Below are 20515 nucleotides of genomic sequence, written 5' to 3' on the forward strand. Positions count from 1 at the left end.
AATGGGGACACTTTGGGTGGCTCAGTCCCTTAAGTGTCCAGCTCTTGATTTTGGCTCAGGTTATGATCTCAGGGTCATGGGATTGAGCCCTATGACTGCTCTAAGCTCAGTGGGGAGTCTGTTAAAGATTCTCTCTCGGGGATCCCTGGGTGGCGCAGCGGTTTGGCGCCTGCCTTAGGCCCAGGCCGCGATCCTGGAGACCCGGATTCGAGTCCCACGTCGGGCTCCCGGTGCATGGAGCCTGCTTCTCCCTCTGCCTGTGTCGCTGCCTCTCTCTCTCTCTCTGTGACTATCATAAATAAAAATTAAAAAAAAAAAAAAAGATTCTCTCTCGACCTCTGCCCCTCCCCCTGCTCATGCATGCTCACTTATTCTCTCTCAAATAAATAAATAAATCTTTAAAAATAAATAAAAAACAAAAATAAAAAATGGCCCAAGTAGTAAATTTAATATTATGTATATTTTCCTGCAAGAAAAAATAATTCAAATTCCTATTTACACACAGTGGATACTCCATTTAACCTCCCTGCCTCGTGAACATAGGGCTAGACAATGATCTACTTTGTCTATTTCTTCAACTTTCTGTAGCTTGGGCAATGCAAATTCTTTTTTCACAAGCTACATTTAAGTAGCTGTCCAGAGTCATCCTGCTACCAGAGGAGAGACACAGCATCACCCCTTGCACTGTCACACCAGCTGCACTGCAAACCCTTGTAAAGGAATGCAAAAAAAAAGTTCCCTTGTAAGGGAACTTAATTGCATTCTCTCTCCCCAACAGTCTTGAAGAAAACAAACACAAACTACTCCTCTCATAGCAAAGAGCAAATTAAAGATGGATTTGTCTCAAAAAGACTCTGAGCCACCTTTCCAGAACTCGTCTCCTGGCTCTTTGGTTTTCTGGCACTGGCCTTTAGATCCCCCTGGAAAGCATCTCTTTTTCTTGGAAGGCATAGCAAACTCTCCTCAAAATGGGGGGCAGATTTCCCCCCACAGCTTCAGAATCCTTTCTAACGAATCTTTTGGCCCTTATTTTCCAAAATTTTCAGCGAATTATTTTATAGAAGCTCCTGCAGTAGAGTGTTTCCATTTTTTAAATAAATAAAGATCAAAATAAATAAATAAATAAATAAATAAATAAATAAATATCCATTGAGCACCCTGCACTTGTTTTTGTGGAACAAAAGAAGTTCGCACCAGACCCTGAATACTCTTTAGAGTGAATGAAAGGAAGAATTTACTCTATACTGCGTGAGAATATCTATAACCTTCATATCTCTGCAGACTCATGCTCACAAACAAGGCAATATAGGTATTTATGTAGAGACACAGAGCAGCATCTCTCTCTCTTTTTTTTTTTTTAACAAATCTATCTTAAAGAGAAGTTTGGTGTTTTCTCCTCTTTTAACACTGCTAATTTACAAAACCAGATGAGGCTCTAAAGATCTCTTTTAGAAGTGTCTTCCAACTTCATTTGAAGGAAGGATAACTCAGATGATTCTTTTCCTTCCTAAAACAACTCCTAGACAAAGAAAACTATTCACTTATGGGGAGTTAAGAAAACTGTGAAATACAAATTTATTTTCCATTATATTTTAATGTCACTTCATAGCCCTGGGATCCTTTCACTTCCTGCTTCTTCCTTGACATCTCTTTTTGTGTCCTCAGGAGACCTGTAATTTTAAACTCACCAAAAGCCTGCTTTCTGGAGAGGCTCTTCAAGGGAAATTTATAACTTAGAATTTTTTTTAGGTTAAGGAAATTTTAAAATAACAAATATAATACTTAATGATGGAAGCAGTAAACTACTGATCTGAAAATGATATTTAGATTTCTGATACTCTTCAGATAATGGAAAACAAATTTTTAAGTACAGCAAATGTAAAGAGGTTACATATTAAAGCGTGTAGATCAAAATAGAACAAGAACACACATGTACCCATTGCCATGTTCTAGAAATAAAACACTACCTTTGAAAAATCTGAAGTCTCTACATGCTCCCAATTGGCCACATGCCTCTTGAACTCTGAAGTGACAGCTTCCCTGGACGTAGTTTCAATGATTCTTTTGTTTTTTTCTTTTCCCCAAAGTCTTACAAATGCAAAAATTGTCTAAATAATATATTGCTTAGTTTTGCTTTTACTTTATGTAAATGACTTCAAATAAAATTTGCCCTTCTGTGACTTACTTTGAGGCTCAGCATTATTTTTCTTGAGATTTATATATGTTTGCATCTGATATACTGTAATTCATTCACTTTCATTTTGGATAGTGATCCATGACATGAATATATTACAATGAATGAACATATCTCACATTCTGCAGTTGGTGAATTTTTTTTTTAAGTGTGAGGAAAGTATCTGTTTTCACTTTTTCCATACAGTCAATCAATCAATTATACCACACCACAATTCACCTTTTCTCATGGCTCTGAAGAAGCAGTTTGTCATTTATTTATTTCCATCTGAAGAATTGTCATTTATTTGTTTCCATTTTTGTGAGTCGTTAATAGATTCTTGAATGTTTTTTTAAAGATTCTGTTTGTCTATCTCTGCGCAGGGCTACCTTAATAATCAGAGCTAAATCATCATAAAAATCGCTAATACATGCTGAGATGCCAGACACTGTTCTAAGCACTTTTCACATGGTAACCAATTTATTCCTATCATTACCCTGTGAAGTGGGCACTGTCACTATATGGATGAAAAAACCGAGGTTTTGGAGAAAAAAATTATAGGTATCTAAGTAGGTTGAGAGGCCCAATCTATCCGCAGAGATTTTTCTAATCTTATTCATTATAAACCAGGATATCTCATTGAACGAGTTTTCTTTTAAGCTTTAGTGTAGCTGACACACAATGTTACATTAGTCTTAAGTGTACAAGACAGTGATTCAACAACTCTATATGTTAATCTTTGCTCACCACAATCATAGCTACCATCTGTCACCATGCAATGCTATTACAATACCATTGATTATATTCCCTATGCTCTACCTTTTATTCTCCTCACTTATTCATTCCATAAATGGAAGCCTGTATCTCTCACTTGCCTTCACCTATTTTGACCTCTCTACCTTCCCTTATGGCAACCATTGGTTCTGTTCTCTTTAGTTATAGGTCTAATTTTGCTTTTTCTTTGTTGCTTTATTCATTTGCTTTGTTCTTTAGATTCCATATATAGGTGAAACCATATGGGATTTATCTTTTTTCTGTCTGACTTATTTTCCTGAAGACAATGGGTATTCTTAAGGTGTGTCTTGGGTATTCTTAGACCTTTGCTCTAATAAGCAAATTTTATAAACATCTTGCTAAGTTCCACACAAAGCAAAAACTATTGCATTTTTCATTGATCATAACAAAGAAAAGTTCAGGACCAGATAGCTTCATAGGTAAATTCTACCAAACATTTGAAAAAGATTTAATACCAATTCAACTCACACTCTTCTAAAGAGGAAAAAAGGAAGGAACAGTCCCGAACTTATTTTACAAAATCATCATTGTTCTGATACTAAAACCAGACAAAGACATTACAAGAAGAGAAAACTGTGGGCCAATATCCTTCATGAACGTAGAGCAAAAATTAGCAAATCAAATTCAGTAATACATTAAAAGGATCATATATCACTATCAAGTGGAACTTATTCATGCGATGCAAAGATTCAACATTTACAAATCAAGCATGTGATGCACCACATTATGAAGGATAGAAATCATGTGATCATCTCAAGAGATACAGAAAAAGTATTAGACAAAATTCAATATCCTTTATGATAAAAATTCTCGATAAACTGAGTATTGACAGAACATACTGCAACATAATAAAGGCCATATATGACAAAGCCACAGCTATTATTATACCCAACAGTGAAAAGCTAAAACCTTTTCCTCCAAGGTCAGAAATAAAACAAGAATGTCCAGTCTCTCCATTTTTATTCAGCGTAGTACTAGAAGTCTTAGACAGCAATTAGAAAAAAAAAAAAAAGAAAGAAAGAAATAAAAGGCATCCAAATTGGAAAGAAAGAAGTAAAACTATCTCTATTTCAGACAATATCAATATCAATCAATATCTCATGATATTATATATATGAGAAATTCTAAAGACTGCCCCCAAAACCGTTAGTTTTTGAATTCAGTAAAGTTGCAGTATACAAAATCAATAAAAAATCCACTGAATTTCTATGCACTAACAATAAACTGCCAGAAAGAGAAATTAAGAAAATAATCCCAATTAGAATAGCATCAAAAAGAATAAAATACTTAGGAATAACTTCACCCAAGCAGGTGAAAGACCTACACAATGAAAACTGTAACACATTGATGAAAGAAATTAAGGAAGAAACAAATAAATGGAAAGGTATTTTGTGCCCACATTAGAAGAATTAATATTGTTAAAACATCCACACTACCTAAGGCAATGTACAGATTCAATACAATCCCTATCAAAATTCCAGTGGCATTTTTCACAGAATTAGAGAAAAAAAGAAATCCTGAAATTTGCATGGAGTCACAGAAGACCCCAAATAGGCAAAACAACCTTAAGAAAGAAGAACAAAGCTGGAGGCCTCATGATTCCTTATTTCAAACTATATTATAAAGGTACAGTAATCAAAACAATATGGTACTGGCATAAAAACAGACATACAGATCAATTTTACAGAATAGAGCCCAGAAATAAATACACAATTAATTTATGACAAAGGAGCCAAGAATATACAGTGGGAAAAGACCATCTCTTCAGTAAATGGTTCTGGGAAAACTGGACAGCCATATGCAAAAGAATGAAACTGGACTACTGTCTTACAACATGCACAAAAATCAACTCCAAGTGGATTAATGATTTGAACTTAAGGCCTACAATAAAAAACCTCTTAGAAGAAAACAGAATATTAGCTCCTTGATACAGGTCTTGGATTTGATTCTAAGAGCTAAGGCAGCAAAAGCAAAAATAAACAAGTGGAATTACATTAAGCTACAAAGCCTCTTTACAGCAAAGGAAATGCTATGGTGGTAATCTTTTTGCAATATATGTTTGTCAAATGAACACACTGTATAACTTAAACTTATACAATGTTCATTTGACAAACATATATTGCAAAAAAGATTACCACCATAGCATTTCCTTTGCTGTAAAGAGGCTTTGTAGCTTAATGTAATTCCACTTGTTTATTTTTGCTTTTGCTGCCTTAGCTCTTAGAATCAAATCCAAGACCTGTATCAAGGAGCTAATATTCTGTTTCTTCTAAGAGGTTTTTTATAGTAGGCCTTAAGTTCAAATCATTAATCATTTTAAAGTTATATGTTTTGTTTGTTGCTTTGTGTGGAAACAGAATTTACTTAAACAGTTATTGGCTTGCTTCTGGCAGTTCATCCAGTAAAAGGAATCAGATTTACCCTTCTTTTCCAAACAACTAGGAAAACAGACAAAATATATGAACTGATGGTTTTCAGACATTGTACAATAGACAGCACAAGAGTGTGAGTTTTTAAGAGAATAAAAACAAATGTGGTGAGCACAACAAATGACTCAGGGTACTATTTGAGGAGTTTGGTCCACAGTGAAAAGAACAGATGCTCACATAGAGGCCGGCTGTCTCTGAGTTTAAGAAACACAGTTCAGGGGCACCTGGGTGGCTCAGTGGTTGAGCATCTGCCTTTGGTTCAGGTTGTGACCTTTGTGTCCTGAGATTGAGTCCCACATCGGGCTCCCCACAGGGAGCCTGCTTCTCCCTCTGCCTTTGTCTCCACCTCTCTCTCTGTGTCTCTCATGAATAAATAAATAAATAATTTTAAAATTTAAAATTTAAAAAATAAAAATAAAAAAGAAACACAGTTTGAAGTTCAGGAAGGCAAAGGCATAATTTTCATGGAAAAAAAAAATTTACAGGAGTATGCTGTACAGAGTTCCGGAAATATGTGGAGTATTTTCTCTGATGGCAACAAAATTAAATTAGAAATCAGCAGCATAAAGATATTTGAAACATCCCCAAACATTTGGATATTAAATAATAAACATCTAAATAGCCTATGAGTTACAGAAGAAATAATAAGAAAAAGTCTACAACTATTTTGAACTGAATAAAAATGAAAACATGACATGAAAATCTGAGTGATGTTGCTAAAACAAGCTTAAACGGAATGTTACAGTATTACATAGGCTTATATTATAGGTATTTTACCAGAAAATAAGAAAAGAATGGTCTAAACCTCCACCTTCGAAAAAGTTAAATAAAACATAAGAACAAGGAGAAAAGCAACAAAGAACAAAATCAGTGAAATAGATAAAAAAGCCATAGAGAAAATCAAGCAAAAGTTATTTCTATGAAAAGATGAATAAATTTATAATAATCTAGCCAGCCTAAAGAAGAAAAAAGGAGATTTACACAGATTATCAGTATCAGGAATGAGAGGGCATCACCATAGAAAGGAATTATGACGAGTAACTTTATACCAGCAAATTCAACTGCCATGATGAAATGTACAAATTGCTTTAAAGATACAAACTACCAAAACCCACTCAAACGGATACAGGCAGTATTCCCATATGCATATAAAAAAATTGAATTGGAAATGAAAAACTCTACCATAAAGAAAACTCCAGTTGGAGATGGCTTTTTTGGTGAATCATATGAAATATTTAAGGAAAAAAGAACACAAAATCTACCTACCGTCTTCCAGAGGATAAAAGCAGAGAGAATATTGCATAGCTTATTCTATGAGGCTATATCACTATGACACCAAAACCAGATGGCACCATTAAGAAAAGAAAATCATACATCAAAATTTATCATGAACATACCTGTAGAAGTCTCTAAGAAAATTTTAGCATTTTAAATCTAGCAATATATGAAATGGTAATACATTATGGCTAAGAAAGATATATCCCAGAAATGCAAAGGTACTCTAACATTTGAAAGTCAATCAATGTAATTCATGGTTTTAACAGACTAGCAAAGAAAAACCGTGTAATCATCTCCATCGAAGCAGAAAAAAGCACCTGACTAAAGTCAACATTCATTCATAATAACACATTTTAATAAACTAAGAATCAAAGAGAACTTCTCCAATCCCATCGAGGACATTGATAAAAAATATCACACTAACACGTTCATATTTAAAGACTGACTATTGTATTTAGCTTCACAGTTGCTGACAATTAGTTTGCCTGAATGGTTGTAAAATTTTATTCTTTACTTAGCAAAATATGAGAATGCCGGTCTTTGCACCCAGTTTATTTATTTATTTTTGTAATAATAAATTTATTTTTTATTGGTGTTCAATTTGCCAACACCCAGTGCTCATCCCGTCAAGTGCCCCCCTCAGTGTCCGCCACCCAGTCACCCCCCCCACCCCCCGCTCCTTCCCTTCCACCATCCCTAGTTCGTTTCCCAGAGTTAGGAGTCTCTCATGTTCTGTCTCCCTTTCTGATATTTCCTACCCATTTCTTCTCCCTTCCCCTCTATTCCCTTTCACTATTATTTATATTCCCCAAATGAATGAGACCATATAATGTTTGTCCTTCTCTGATTGACTTAATGAATGAGACCATATAATGTTTGTCCTTCTCTGATTGACTTATTCTTCACCTACTCAGCTGTATTTGGTATTGAAAGTTAACTTTGCAGCCTAATCTCACATGTACCAATTTTACTAAACTGCCTTATTAACTCTAATAACATATGTATTCATTTGGATTTCTAGGTACATAAGAAGCAAATAATGAGATTTTTGTTTCTCCCTCTCTAAACCCTTTTCTTATGTCATAGCTAAGCTCACTGGAAGTGCCATGCTGAAAACAAACGGTGATGATGAGCATTTGGTCTTGTTCTTCAATATAAAGATACTTCTTTTTGACATTTCAACAGTCATTAAAATATTTTCTATAGGTTTTTTGCAGATAGTTTTTTCAGCTTAAATATATTTCCTCCTTTAATTCCCAGTTGTTAACTGTTTTGATCATGAATGATTTCTGACATTTATCATGTGCTTTTTTAAAGTTTATTTTTCTTTTTGAGTCTTTTGGGATATACTTTTTCCCTTTTAAGCTGTTAATGTAATGATTTACATTAATAGTTCATTTGTATTAATTGAGATTACTGATATATTTTGATATATTTCTATTGTCATATATTTGTTCTTTTTATTAAGTTTGATTTTTTGGTTCCTTTTTGTTTACCCAGGCTTTTTCTTCTCCATTCTTGTAACTTTTGCTTCTATAAGTTTAGGGATACGCATTCTATTCTTTATGTTTACCTTATACATTTGATATTAATGATTATTCTTAAAAATTCTAAAAATAATCAATAGTTTCCTCTCTCCTTTATTTAGAACAAGTACAAAGCCCCAGAAAATATAATTTCAATCATCCCCTTCTTACTCACATGCTAGTGAGGTCCAAGATTTAATTTTCCCTTGACCTTTGAAAAAACAAACTTACAAGTTAAACATCATCGTCAATGTAATTGTCAGTTGAACAGTTAACAGTTGTTTTTTTAGATGATGTCCACATTTATTTAAGACTTAAAGTCTGTTAATCATGTTTTATATTATGCATCACTTGTGATATTCATAGCCTATATTAAATGTAGTAGAGAATATCATTTGTGATATGGTTTGTTACTGTTTATATAGAAGTATAAGTGACTTTCAAACTTTCTGAAGTCGGCCACACATAATAAAAGCAGCAAATTTTAATTCCCATGTCACAAATTATTCTGAGATATGCAAAATGCATCCCTTTAGTGAGGTCCTGTTGGTAGGATACGTTTTGAGTTTTTAATTATTTTGAAAATATGTCTTCCTTTTACTCTCACTTTTATTTTTGTTTTTTAAAAATTGCTTGTTTTTAATTCTGGCAAAATGTATATAACATACTATTTACCATCATAACTGTTTTTTAAAATTGAAATGTAATTAACATACATTATATTAGTTTCACGTGTATGACATAATAATTCAATATTTGTATACATTATAAAATGAATACCACAGTAAGTCTAGTTACTGTCACCACACATAATTATAGATTTTTCCCCAATGATAGAACTTTTTAAGATTTAATCTTCTAGTAACTTTCAAATATGTAATACAGTATTATTAGCTATAGTCACTATATTGTGTATTACATTTCTGTGACTTAGTTTTTACTTAGAAGCTTGTGGCATTTGACAACTTTCACCAATTTTGCCCATCTTGACTGTCCCCTGCCACCTCTGATACCCACCAATCGTTTTTTCTGTATCTATTAACTTATTTTTGTGTTTAAGTTTTAAAAATTCTACATATAGGTGAGATCATATTCTTATCTGACTTATTTCACGTAGCATAATCTATGTTGTTGCAAATGGCATGATTTCATTTTTCATGGCCGAAAAGTATTCCATTATAGATTATATATCCCACAACTTCTTTATCCCTTTATCCTCTAATGGACACTTGCATTGTTTCCATATCTTGGCTGTTGTAAATAAGGCTGCAATGAATATGGGGGTGAACTTTTTTTAGTCTTTTCATTTTACTGGATAAATACCCTGGATTGAAATTGTTGAATATATGGTAGTTATATTTTTAAGTTTCTGAGAAATCTCCATACTATTTTCCACAATGATAGCACCAATTTACATTCCTACCAATAGTATACAGGGATTTTCTTTTCCCTACATTCTTGTGGGGGAAACTCTTCCTTTTTGGGAAGAGTTTGTGAAGGACTGGTATTAATTTTTCTTTTATTGCTTGGTCAAACTCACCTATGAAGCCATCTGTTCCGAGACTTCTATTTGTAAGGAGGTTTTCAATTATTGATTCGATCTCTTTACAAGTAATTGGTACATTCAGATTTTCTACTTCTTCATGATTCAGTCTTGGAAGGTTGTTAAAAATGTGTTCATTTCTTCTAGGTTTTCCAGTTTGTTGGTATATAAGTGTTTATAGTAGTAGTCTCTTAGGATCCTTTGTATTTCTGTGGTATTGGTTGTAACGTCTCCTTTCATTTCTAAATTTTTTAAAAAATATTTTATTTATTTATTCATGAGACACACAGAGAGAGAGAGAGAGAGAGAGAGAGAGAGAGGCAGAGACACAGGCAGAGGGAGAAGCAGTCTCCATGCAGGGAGCCTGACATGGGACCTGATCCCAAGTCTTCAGCATCAGGCCCTGGGCTGAATGCGTTGCTAAACCACTGAGCCACCTGGGCTGCTCCTCTTTTCTAAATTTATCTGAGTCCTCTCTTTAACTTAGTGCTTTTACCCTCATTCTTGAAAGATTTATTTGCTGAGTACAAAATCCTAGAATGACTGTTATTTTTCCTCAGATCTTTAAAGGTATTGTTTCACTGTTTATGGCTCCCATTGTTGACATATCAGGCATAGTCAAATTTTTGGGGGGATCTGTCTTGTCCTCCATTAAATATGCCACCATATCTCTTTTTGAAATTTGGCAATGAAACTGTTAAGATTGTCTCTTATTCCTTTCAGTCTACCAATTTCTGCTTCATGTATTTTTGGTTTTTGGTGTTAGAAGCCTGTCTTCCTAATCTACTGTTTTATCATTATGAAATATTCATTCTCTAGTAGCACTTTTTTGTTTTTTATGGCTATGGTCACTTCAAATCTCTTATGGTTACTGTTTGCATGGTCTGTCTTTCTCCATTCTTTTACTTTCAGTCTATTTGTCTTAGAATCTAAAGTGAGTATCTTACACAGCATATCCTTACTTTTTGTACTTTGTGATTAGAGTGTCTAGTCTATTCATATTTGATGTATTTATTAATAAGGTTAGGTTTATACCTGCATTATTTATTTTCTAAATGTTTTATGTCTTTTTTCTCCTTATTTTCCTCCTTTACTCTCTTTAATGTTTAAGAAATATTAGTGAACTGTTATTAACTCCTTGATTATTTTTAAATTTTATTTTTGAGTTATTTTCTTAGGGATTGCTCTAGGGGTTATAATATTCATTTTAATTTATCACAATCTACTTCAGGTTAATACTGATTAAGTTTCAGGAAAATCAGCAATTTTGCTCCAATATAGCTTTCTCCTCCCTACCGACCTTGAGCCATTATTGTCATATATATTGCCAATATATGTGTTATAAGCCAAATAACAGAGCATTAAATTATTGTTTCATATAATTTTATGGTTTTTACATAAATGAATAGAAAAAAGAAAATATTTTAACTGTCTTTATATTTATCTACATATTAAGCATATTTGATCTCATTTTTTCCGTTTGAATTTTATTACTATCAGGCGTCATTTCTTTTCAGATGAAAAAATTTTGTTTTTAATATTTCTTATAATGGATATCTGTGTGCAATAAGTTTTTTTGTTTTTGGTTGTCTGCTAATGTCTTCATTTCCCCAACATTTTGAAGGATAATTTTTGCTGCACATAGAATTCTTGATTAATCTTTTTTTTTTCCTTTCAATATTTTGAAAGTCATTCCACTACTTTCTGGTTTCAGTTGCTTTTGATGAAATGTCATATGCCAATCATTTTGTCAGTCTACTGTATGTGATAAGTTATTTTTCTCTTGCTACTTTCAAGGTTTTCTCTTCATCTTTAGCTTTTTTTCAGCAGTGTGACCATGATAGGTCACAGTGTAGACTGATCTCTCTCTCTCATCTACTTGGGGTTCATTTAACTACTTGGATCTGTAGATGAATAGCTTTCACCAAATTTGTGAAATATTGACCTTTAATTTTCTACCTGTTTCACTCTCTTGTCTCGCCCTGGGATTTGCATTATATGTATGTTGGTGTAACAGATCACTGAGGTTTTGTTCGTTTTTCTTAAATATTTTTTCTAATCTGCTATTTAGATTAAATTATTTCTATTGATTTATTTTCAAATTCACTGATTCTTTTCTCTATCACTTCCAACCTATTGTTGAAACTGTTCAGAATATTTTTCATTTTGATAACTTTTCAAATCTAGAATTTTCATTTGAGTACTATAAAACATTTTAGAAGACTTTATTTTTAGATCATTTTTAAGTTTACAGAAAAATTAGAAACTGCAGAGACCCCCTATATATCCCTTGTCTTTTTGCATCCAATTTTCTCTTTTTAAATTTTTTTTCTATTTTTAATATATTGAATTAGTGTGGTACATTTGTTAAAATTGATGAACCAGTATTGATACGTTATCAACTGAAGTCCACAGTTCACATTAGGATACACTCCTTATGTTGTGCAGTTCTACGGGTTTTGCCAAATGCATAATGTCATATATTCACCATCACAGTGTCATACAGAATAACTTCACTGCCCTAAAAATCCCCTGTGTTCCACTTATTCATTCTGTGTTTCCTCTTCTTTCCCTTCTCAAACCTGGCAACTAATGATCTTTTTAATGTTCTTATAGTTTTGCTTTTTATAAAATGTTGTACAACTAGAATCATACAGTCTTTTCAAACAGTCTTATTTCACTTACTCATATGTGTCCTCCATGTCTTTCCAAGGCTTTATAGCTGATTTCTTTTTGTTGCTGAATAATATTGCATTGTATAGATATAACTATAATTTGTTGATCCATTAACTTATTGAAGAAATCTTGTTCTCTCCAATTTTTGGACAATTATGGGAACAAAGGGAATTAAAAATTAATATGAAGATTTTTGTGTGACCATAAATCTACAACTCATTTGCGAAAATGCTTTTAAGTGTGGCTACTGGATCACATCATAAACTTAATTTTGTAAAGAACTGTAAAACTGTGTTCAAAAGTAGGTGCACCATTCATGCTCCCTCCAGCAATGTAAGCGCTTCTATTGCTCCACATCCTTGACATCACTTGTTATTGTCAGTATTTTAAATTTTAGCCATTCTAATAGATGTATATTGGTATCTTATTATTGTTCTCATTTGCAATTCCCTAATGACGAATGATTTTGAGAATCATTTCATGTGCTTATTTGCCATCTATGTATCTTCTTTGGCGAGGTCTATGTTCAGAGCTTTTTGATCATTTTTTTAATTGGGTTTTTTTTTATTAAGTTTCAACTGTTATTTGTATATTTTGGATGCAAGTCTTTTATTACATATGTGTTGTGCAAATATTTTCTCCCAGTGTGTGCCTTGTCTTCTCATTGTCTTGACAGTGTCTTTCACTGAACGCAAGTTTTTAATTTTAAAGTAGGTGCCACACCCAACATAGAGCTCAATGTGGGACTTGAACTCAACAAGTTTTTAATTTTAATGAAGCACATATTATGACTTTTTTCCTTCATGGACATGATTTTAGTGCAATATCTTAAATGATTTAATTATTTTAAGATTTAATCTTTTTAAAAAGAGATGTAGGCGAAGCCAAGTTTTATTTAAAAAATAATAGAAGGTAAACCAATGAATGAAACTGTTTCACACACACACCCACAAAACCAAGTATAATTGCAAAGAGCTGATAATTAGGATAGCATCCTGGAGTCCTTTAATATGAATTTTTCTTGTTATAAAAGAAATCTTTGCTGGACTTTTTTTCTTCAACCTGATTGAAAATTATATGTGGAAAACTCAACATTTTATTTATTTTATTTTTTAAAATTAATTATTTTCTTTCAAGATTTTATTAAATTCAAGTTAGTTAACATATAGTGTAGTATTGGTTTCAGGAGTAGAATTTAGTGATTCATCATTTACATATAACACAACACGTGCTCTCCTTTTTTTTTTTTTTTTAAAGATTTTATTTATTTATGCATGAGAGACATAGAGAGAGAGGCACAGACACAGGCAGAGGGAGAAGCAGGCTCCATGCAGGGAGCCTGACATGGGACTCGATCCCAGGTCTCCAGGATCAGGCCCTGGGCCGAAGGTGGTGCTAAACTGCTGAGCCACCGGGCCTGCCCAACATGTGCCCTCCTTAATGCCCATTACCCATTTAGCCCATTCTGTGACTCACTTCCCCTCCAGCAACCCTCAGTTTGTTCTTAACAGTCTCTTCTAGTATGTCTCCTCCTTTAAAAAAAAAAATTATTTTTCTTCCCCTATATTCATTTGTTTTGTTTCCTAAATTCCACATATGAGTGGAAAGATATGGTATTTGTTTTACTCTGACTGACTTATTTTGCATAATATACTCTAGTTCCATCTATGTCATTGCAAATGGCAAGTTCTAATTCTTTCTGATGGCTGAGTAATACTCCATCTTCTTTATCCATTCATCTGTCAATGGATATTTGGGCACTTTCTGTAATTTGGTTATTGTTGAGAGTGCTGCTATTAATCTTAAATAATTAAAAGATTTTCTCCTGTGTTATCTTCTAGAAGTTTTATAGTTTTGGGTTTTAGATTTAGGATTATGATCCATTTTGAGTTAATATTTGTTAAAGGTGTGAGGTTAGTGTATAGATTCTTTTTTTTTTTGGTGTATGAATGTCCACATGTTGAAAAGACTATTCTTTCTCCATTGAATTGCCTTTATCAAAGACCAGTTGACTATTTCTGTGGGTCTAATTCTGGGCCATTCATTCTGTTCCATTGATATACTTTTCTGTCCTTTCACTAACACCCACTGTCTTGGTTACTGAAGTTTAATAGTAAGTCATAATGATAGGTAATGTCAGTCCTCCAATTTTGTTCTTGTCCTTCAGTATTGTGAGGACTCTTCACATATACCTTAAAATTGGTTTGTTGATATCCATAAGATGGCTTACTGGGATTTTGACTGGGATCACATTGAATCTGTAGATCAACTTGAAAATAACTGACATCTCAATAATACTGAATCTTCCCATTTATGAATATGGAATCTCTCTTCTTTTATTTGGATCTTTGATTTTTTTTCATCAGAGTTTACAGTTCTTCCTCATGTACATATTTTGTCAGATTTATACGAAGTACTTCAATTTTTGTTGCTAATTAAATAGTGCTCTGTTCTAAATTACAAATTCCATTTGTTCATTGTTGGTATATAGGAAAGCAATTGACTTTTTTATATTAATCTTGTTTCCTGTGACCTTGCTATAATTGCTTATTAGTTCTAACAATTTGTTGTTGCTTCTTTGGGATTTTCTACATAAATAATTGTCTCTTCTAAAAATAATTTCTATTTCTGTATTGAGATTTTATCTTTTTTTTTTTCTAAAGTAGGGTCCACACTCAACACAGGGCTTGAACTCACAATTCTTTTTTTTAAATAAATTTATTTTTTATTGGTGTTCAATTTGTCAACATACAGAATAACACCCACTGCTCATCCCATCAAGTGCCCATCTCATGCCTGCCACCCAGTCACCCCCACCCCCCTCCCCTTCCACCACCCCTAGTTCGTTTCCCAGAGTTAGGAGTCTTTCATGATTGAACTCACAATTCTAAGATCAAGACTTGAGATCAAAGAGTCAAATGCTCTACTGACTGAGCCACCCAGATGCCTCTTGAAAGTGTATCTTTTTTTTTTTTAAAGATGTATTTATTTGAGAGAGAGAGAGAGAGCACAGTGGGCAAGGAGAAGGGGAAGAGGGAGAGATAATCTTAAACAGATTATGCGCTGAATGCACAGCCTGATGTGGGGCTTGATTTCACCACCTGAGATCATGACCTGAGCAGAAACCAAGTCACATGCTTAACTGACTGAGCAAGCCAGGTGCCCCAAGATTATACCTTAATAAATGTTGCTATCTGTGTGAAACTGGAGGAAATGTATTGGGAAATATTTTTACCTTTGTAGTAGAAGATTCTCTACTTCATCAATCACAAATATTCATTACTTCTTTCAGTAAACATTTGTTGTGACCTACTGTGGGCAAGCCTATATACTAGCTGCAGTAAATAATTCAAGGAAATAAAGTCATAGTTCTTGACTGTATTAGTAATTATAGTAAACATCTCCCAAGGACTCATATGTGTTTTAAATGCTTAGTACTTTCAGTACTTTATGCATTTTATCATGAATCCTCATAAACAATATATGAGCTATGTACTTTAGTTACTATGCTTATTTTTAAGTGACAAAACTGGGGTAGAAAAAGGTTAAATAATTAGATAATGTAAATACTAGTAAGTAATGCAAACAAGATTTAAATGCTTGCAATCTGACTACAGAGCCCATGTCCTACTATATGATATGATACTGTGTAATGTTACACTACACTACAGTACACTATGCTATCATAGAGAGAAAGCTTAGAGTCTAACAAGAAGATAACAGATATAATACATAGAAAGAAAAGATAAAGTGTATGAAGAAATATTTGCTCAATTTCACCATAACAGGGTGTGGTGAGATGGTCAGGGAAGCTTCTGGAAAACTAGGAACTTAAGCTGTCCTTAAGACTAACCTCCACTGTGTGTGGTGAGATACATAAAATATGATATCAAATTATGCCTTTTTTCCCTTTCAATAACTGGCAACCCCATTTATTGGCATGCTAAGAAATAAACTAAGCATACTGGAAGGTTTAAACCTTTTTTATCTCTGAAGAATCAAGAAAGCATATCCTGTTTCTTTTTCCCATGTAAACAAGAAGACAACACTTCCCAGAACACCTTGAAGTTACATTGTGACTTCAGGACTACATTCTGGTCTAAAGAATGTGAGTGGAGAGTATACTGTAATTTCTACACCTGGCCATAAATCTCCCAAATATACAAATTCTTTCCTTTCCACTGAGACTGGTGAAACTATAAGATGAAAGAAACTATTTAAAAGGGAACCCCCAGAAGAGCCACCTGATTATTATGTAACTATGGCATGAGAAAGAAAGAAATCTTTATTGTTTTAAGCTACCTAAATTTGGAGGTTGCTTGTTATAGCAGTTAGTTTTAATTACCCTGACTAATGAAACACATGAATGGTGATCAGCAAAATCATAAGGGAACAGCACAGTCCCTTATAGGAAATATCTTGCATGACTTAGGAAAGTATCTTGGTAGCCCTCAAATTCTCCTATTGCCTAATTGCTTCCTATCTTTTTCTTTGTTAGTTTGTGGATTTCAAGAGTGACACTGAATGTATGATATTCAAAAGAAAATACTGGACTTAAGAAGGAAAATTTGATAATTATATACTAGCTTAGGGTTAACATTTACTATAACAACAATATTATTGTAACAGTTAATACTGAATAATTTGCATTAATTGTGGTTCTATGTATTTTATGTGCCTTAACATTGTTCAGTTTTCAAAAAATATATGATGAGCACAACTATTAAACTTTAGCAGCAGTTCAATGTGGTTTTAAAACTGCTTAAAAAAACTCAGTACTCAAAATGATTTTCAAACTTCTGGAAAAAAAATAGTACATTTTTCATGTGTGAAGATATAACTTGGCCATATTTCATCAGCACTGATTTTTGCTAAAGTTTTGAGAAGCTTTCCTGAAATACTAAAAAAAGTACTTTTCTACCAGACTTGAGATTTGTAACTAAAGCTCATGAGTTAGATGCTGTATTGATCTAATATACCATTAAGTGGCAAAATAGTACAATTTATCATGTTCACTTGGGATTATGGGAAATTTTCTCTACTGCTTTAGGTCCCTGTATATATTTTCTCATTTCTTTACATAACAGACTGATGATAGAGGAGTTCTCATTTCAGTCTTTTGTTTCCAACAAGCAAATGCATGTAAACAAGCAATTATTTTTGAAGTAGTATACTTTCTCCTACACTGTTTAAAGCAATGATTTGTTTATTTCAACTGTAAACTCTATTTTCTGCCTATAAAACAAATTACCTTTTGCATGAATATGAGAACACATAGTTTCTCTAAGTTAGGTGGTAAAAATCTCTCTCTTGCCATAGTATATTAAATAGGTTATTAAATTCCATTAACTTAAGTACATGCAAGTCCCTCTGGCTTAAGAAAAACATTTCCACAGATGCTATTTATCCAAAATCAAAATTGTCTTTTCTGGGTAGCCATGAAACAAAGAGTCATGACCTTACGTGGGGAAGCAAAAACAAACAAACTGAATCACAAAAAAAATGATGTCATTAAACTCTGCAAAATGTGGTGGTATCTCACCTACTCCTCTCCAAAAAAATAGATACATATATATGACATTTTATGCACACTAATTTACCTACTGTATACTTCAGTGGGAGAAGTATGGTGAAAACTCTCAGACAGGGACACATCCAATGATTAAGAGCATTATCATGGGTGTGGACTCTCGATTTTACTAGGAGCACACTCATTCTCCTTTAGCTTCAGATTTCTCTCTTCAGCTTCTTCTTCTCCCTCCACCTCCTTCATCTTAGGATAACTCTTGCTATGCCTATGGCCAAATTTCTCTTCTCTCCTTACATTCCAGAACCAGCCTCCCTTTCTTTTCCCATGCATCACTGGATCCTCATCCAGTCTACAGGACTCCTGAACTCATCTGAAATGACATGCTAAACAGCAGGACATTTCTGAGTCACATTTGAGATGATAAGTGGACACTATCTACTAACAACAGAGCCACTTAAGTCAGCAGATGGTGCAGAGCTTTCAGTCAAATACAATCAATTTTCATTATTTACACTAGTTAGAGTCTCTAATATCTACGTGAACACAGAATTAGTGAGTACTGAACCACTGCTAGGAGAAATACAGGATATGGTTTACAAGAGCCTCCGGTCTCATTTTCATCAACCAATCAATACACAACCTTGTTTTATGTGTGTTTCTGTTTAAGGACATCTTATTTAATGTATATTGTTGGCTCATTAACATGGCACACACAGCCAACAGCGCTATAACTCATGCCTGAGTGAAGGGTATCTAACACCTGTATTTTGTCTGCCAGGCACCCCTCAGCCTTCTTGTGCTTTGAAACACTACAGAGCACCTCTGCTCTGTGCTTGGGGCCACTTAAAACAGTGAAACTGCCAACAAACAGCAAAAAAATGAGAAAAATGTGGTACTAAATAGACCGTGAAAAGGACACTTGTACACAGTACGAGTTGAGGCAGAGTGTCACTTTGTTTGACCTCAGCTGGAGACACACACTTGGGATGATTCAGATTTTGGGCCACTCTGCTTTCTGTGAATGTCTACAAAGCACCCCAAGTATTGATGCTGAGACTACAAATAAATGTTAGTGAGTTAGGGTATTTGCAAATACATAATCTGTGAAGTTTGACTGCATTTCAATCATAAAAATGTCATGGGCCAGGATGCTATCTGTGATCCCAGAAAAAGTTCCATTTTTAAAAGGTATATTTTCTACTGACCGAGGGATTTGGAATCAGTGGTAGCTCAATCCAACTGAAATTTAAGGGTTTTTTTTTTTTTTTTTTTTTTTTTTTTTGTCAAAACCACATTTAAAAAGCCTTGGCTTCTCTTGTGTATACAGAGTGCTTCTAAGTTACAGTTCATCATAATGGGCATTATATTCCAGCTTCCTCTGAAAGCTCTGACCCTTCTTTAATCCCAGGCATGCGGGGCTCCAGCAACTAAACACAGAGTTCAGTATTGTTTTCAGGGAAATCTCTTATTTAAAGGCAGGAGGTAAAATTTTTTCCACTACTCTTGCAGGAAAAGACAACTATTTTACCACCAAAACCTTGGTTTTCTGTGACTCAGGAATACGTTTCTTGTGGATTTCTTTTCAGCTTGAGAGATTTATGCAAAATGGCATTCTTTGAGCTTCTGCTTCTTGGCCGGGTTTTAGTAGGGTCAAGAAAACCACAGGGTTGGTGTCTGTGGCAAGCATGCACATAGAGAAGTCATGCTTTGGAGAACTTCTGGAGGTGTGAGCTGGAGTTTCAAATTGTGAGGTTTGAGGTGGAGCCAAGATTCTGGGTTTACCTGGATTGGGTTTTTTTTTCTTTAGGATTTACATTGTGACCTATTTCAACACGAGTTTAAAAGCATGTTTCAAAGCCCTTTGTGATGATGAATCTCAGAAAGTCAACATGATCTTTTTCACAAGGACTCAGAAGAGCTACAACCAGCCCCACCTGTCTGCAGAAACATTGAGGTCTGTTTTCGAGGGCAAAATGAAAATAAATTTTGAAAGCGTTTTTCAAGTTGCCTTTGGGTCTTGTTAAATATAGAAATGTTTCTTTCTTTTTCCTTTCCTTTTTTTTTTTTTTTTGGTCAAATGAATGTCACTGTCAATTCTTTCTGAATACAGAATTGTGCCATCGGATACTTGGGGAAGGAAAACCCACATGAAACATTCATCCAGATGTTATAGGAGAAATGCTGGTTTAGAAAAGTCTTTGTTCGGTGGCTGAGGCTGCCATGGTTCTTCCATCACATCAATTTTTACTCACGCAGTTTAATGAATAAAAACACACTGACAGACAATCCACAAGAACAACAGAATACCAATTACTGAAGAATGGAACTACTTCAGTGAGAGGTGAAGAAGGCAAAACATCATGAAATGAGTTTAAAGTGTCTTAAGTAGAGCACCAAGTTGAGTTTCGTTTTCCTTGTAATTGATTTTTTTTTGCTCCAAGAGAAACCCACAACCTGTTCGAATCTGGTTTCTACCATGTTAGCATAGTACTCGCTAGCAGCCTTCCCCTTTAGGATGTTTGGTTAATGGGTGTGCTTACTGAAGGCAACTGCCCAGAAGAAAAT

The sequence above is a fragment of the Canis lupus genome, chromosome 5, assembly GCF_048164855.1.
Source record: "Canis lupus baileyi chromosome 5, mCanLup2.hap1, whole genome shotgun sequence".
In the NCBI taxonomy this organism is placed as follows: Eukaryota; Metazoa; Chordata; class Mammalia; order Carnivora; family Canidae; genus Canis; species Canis lupus.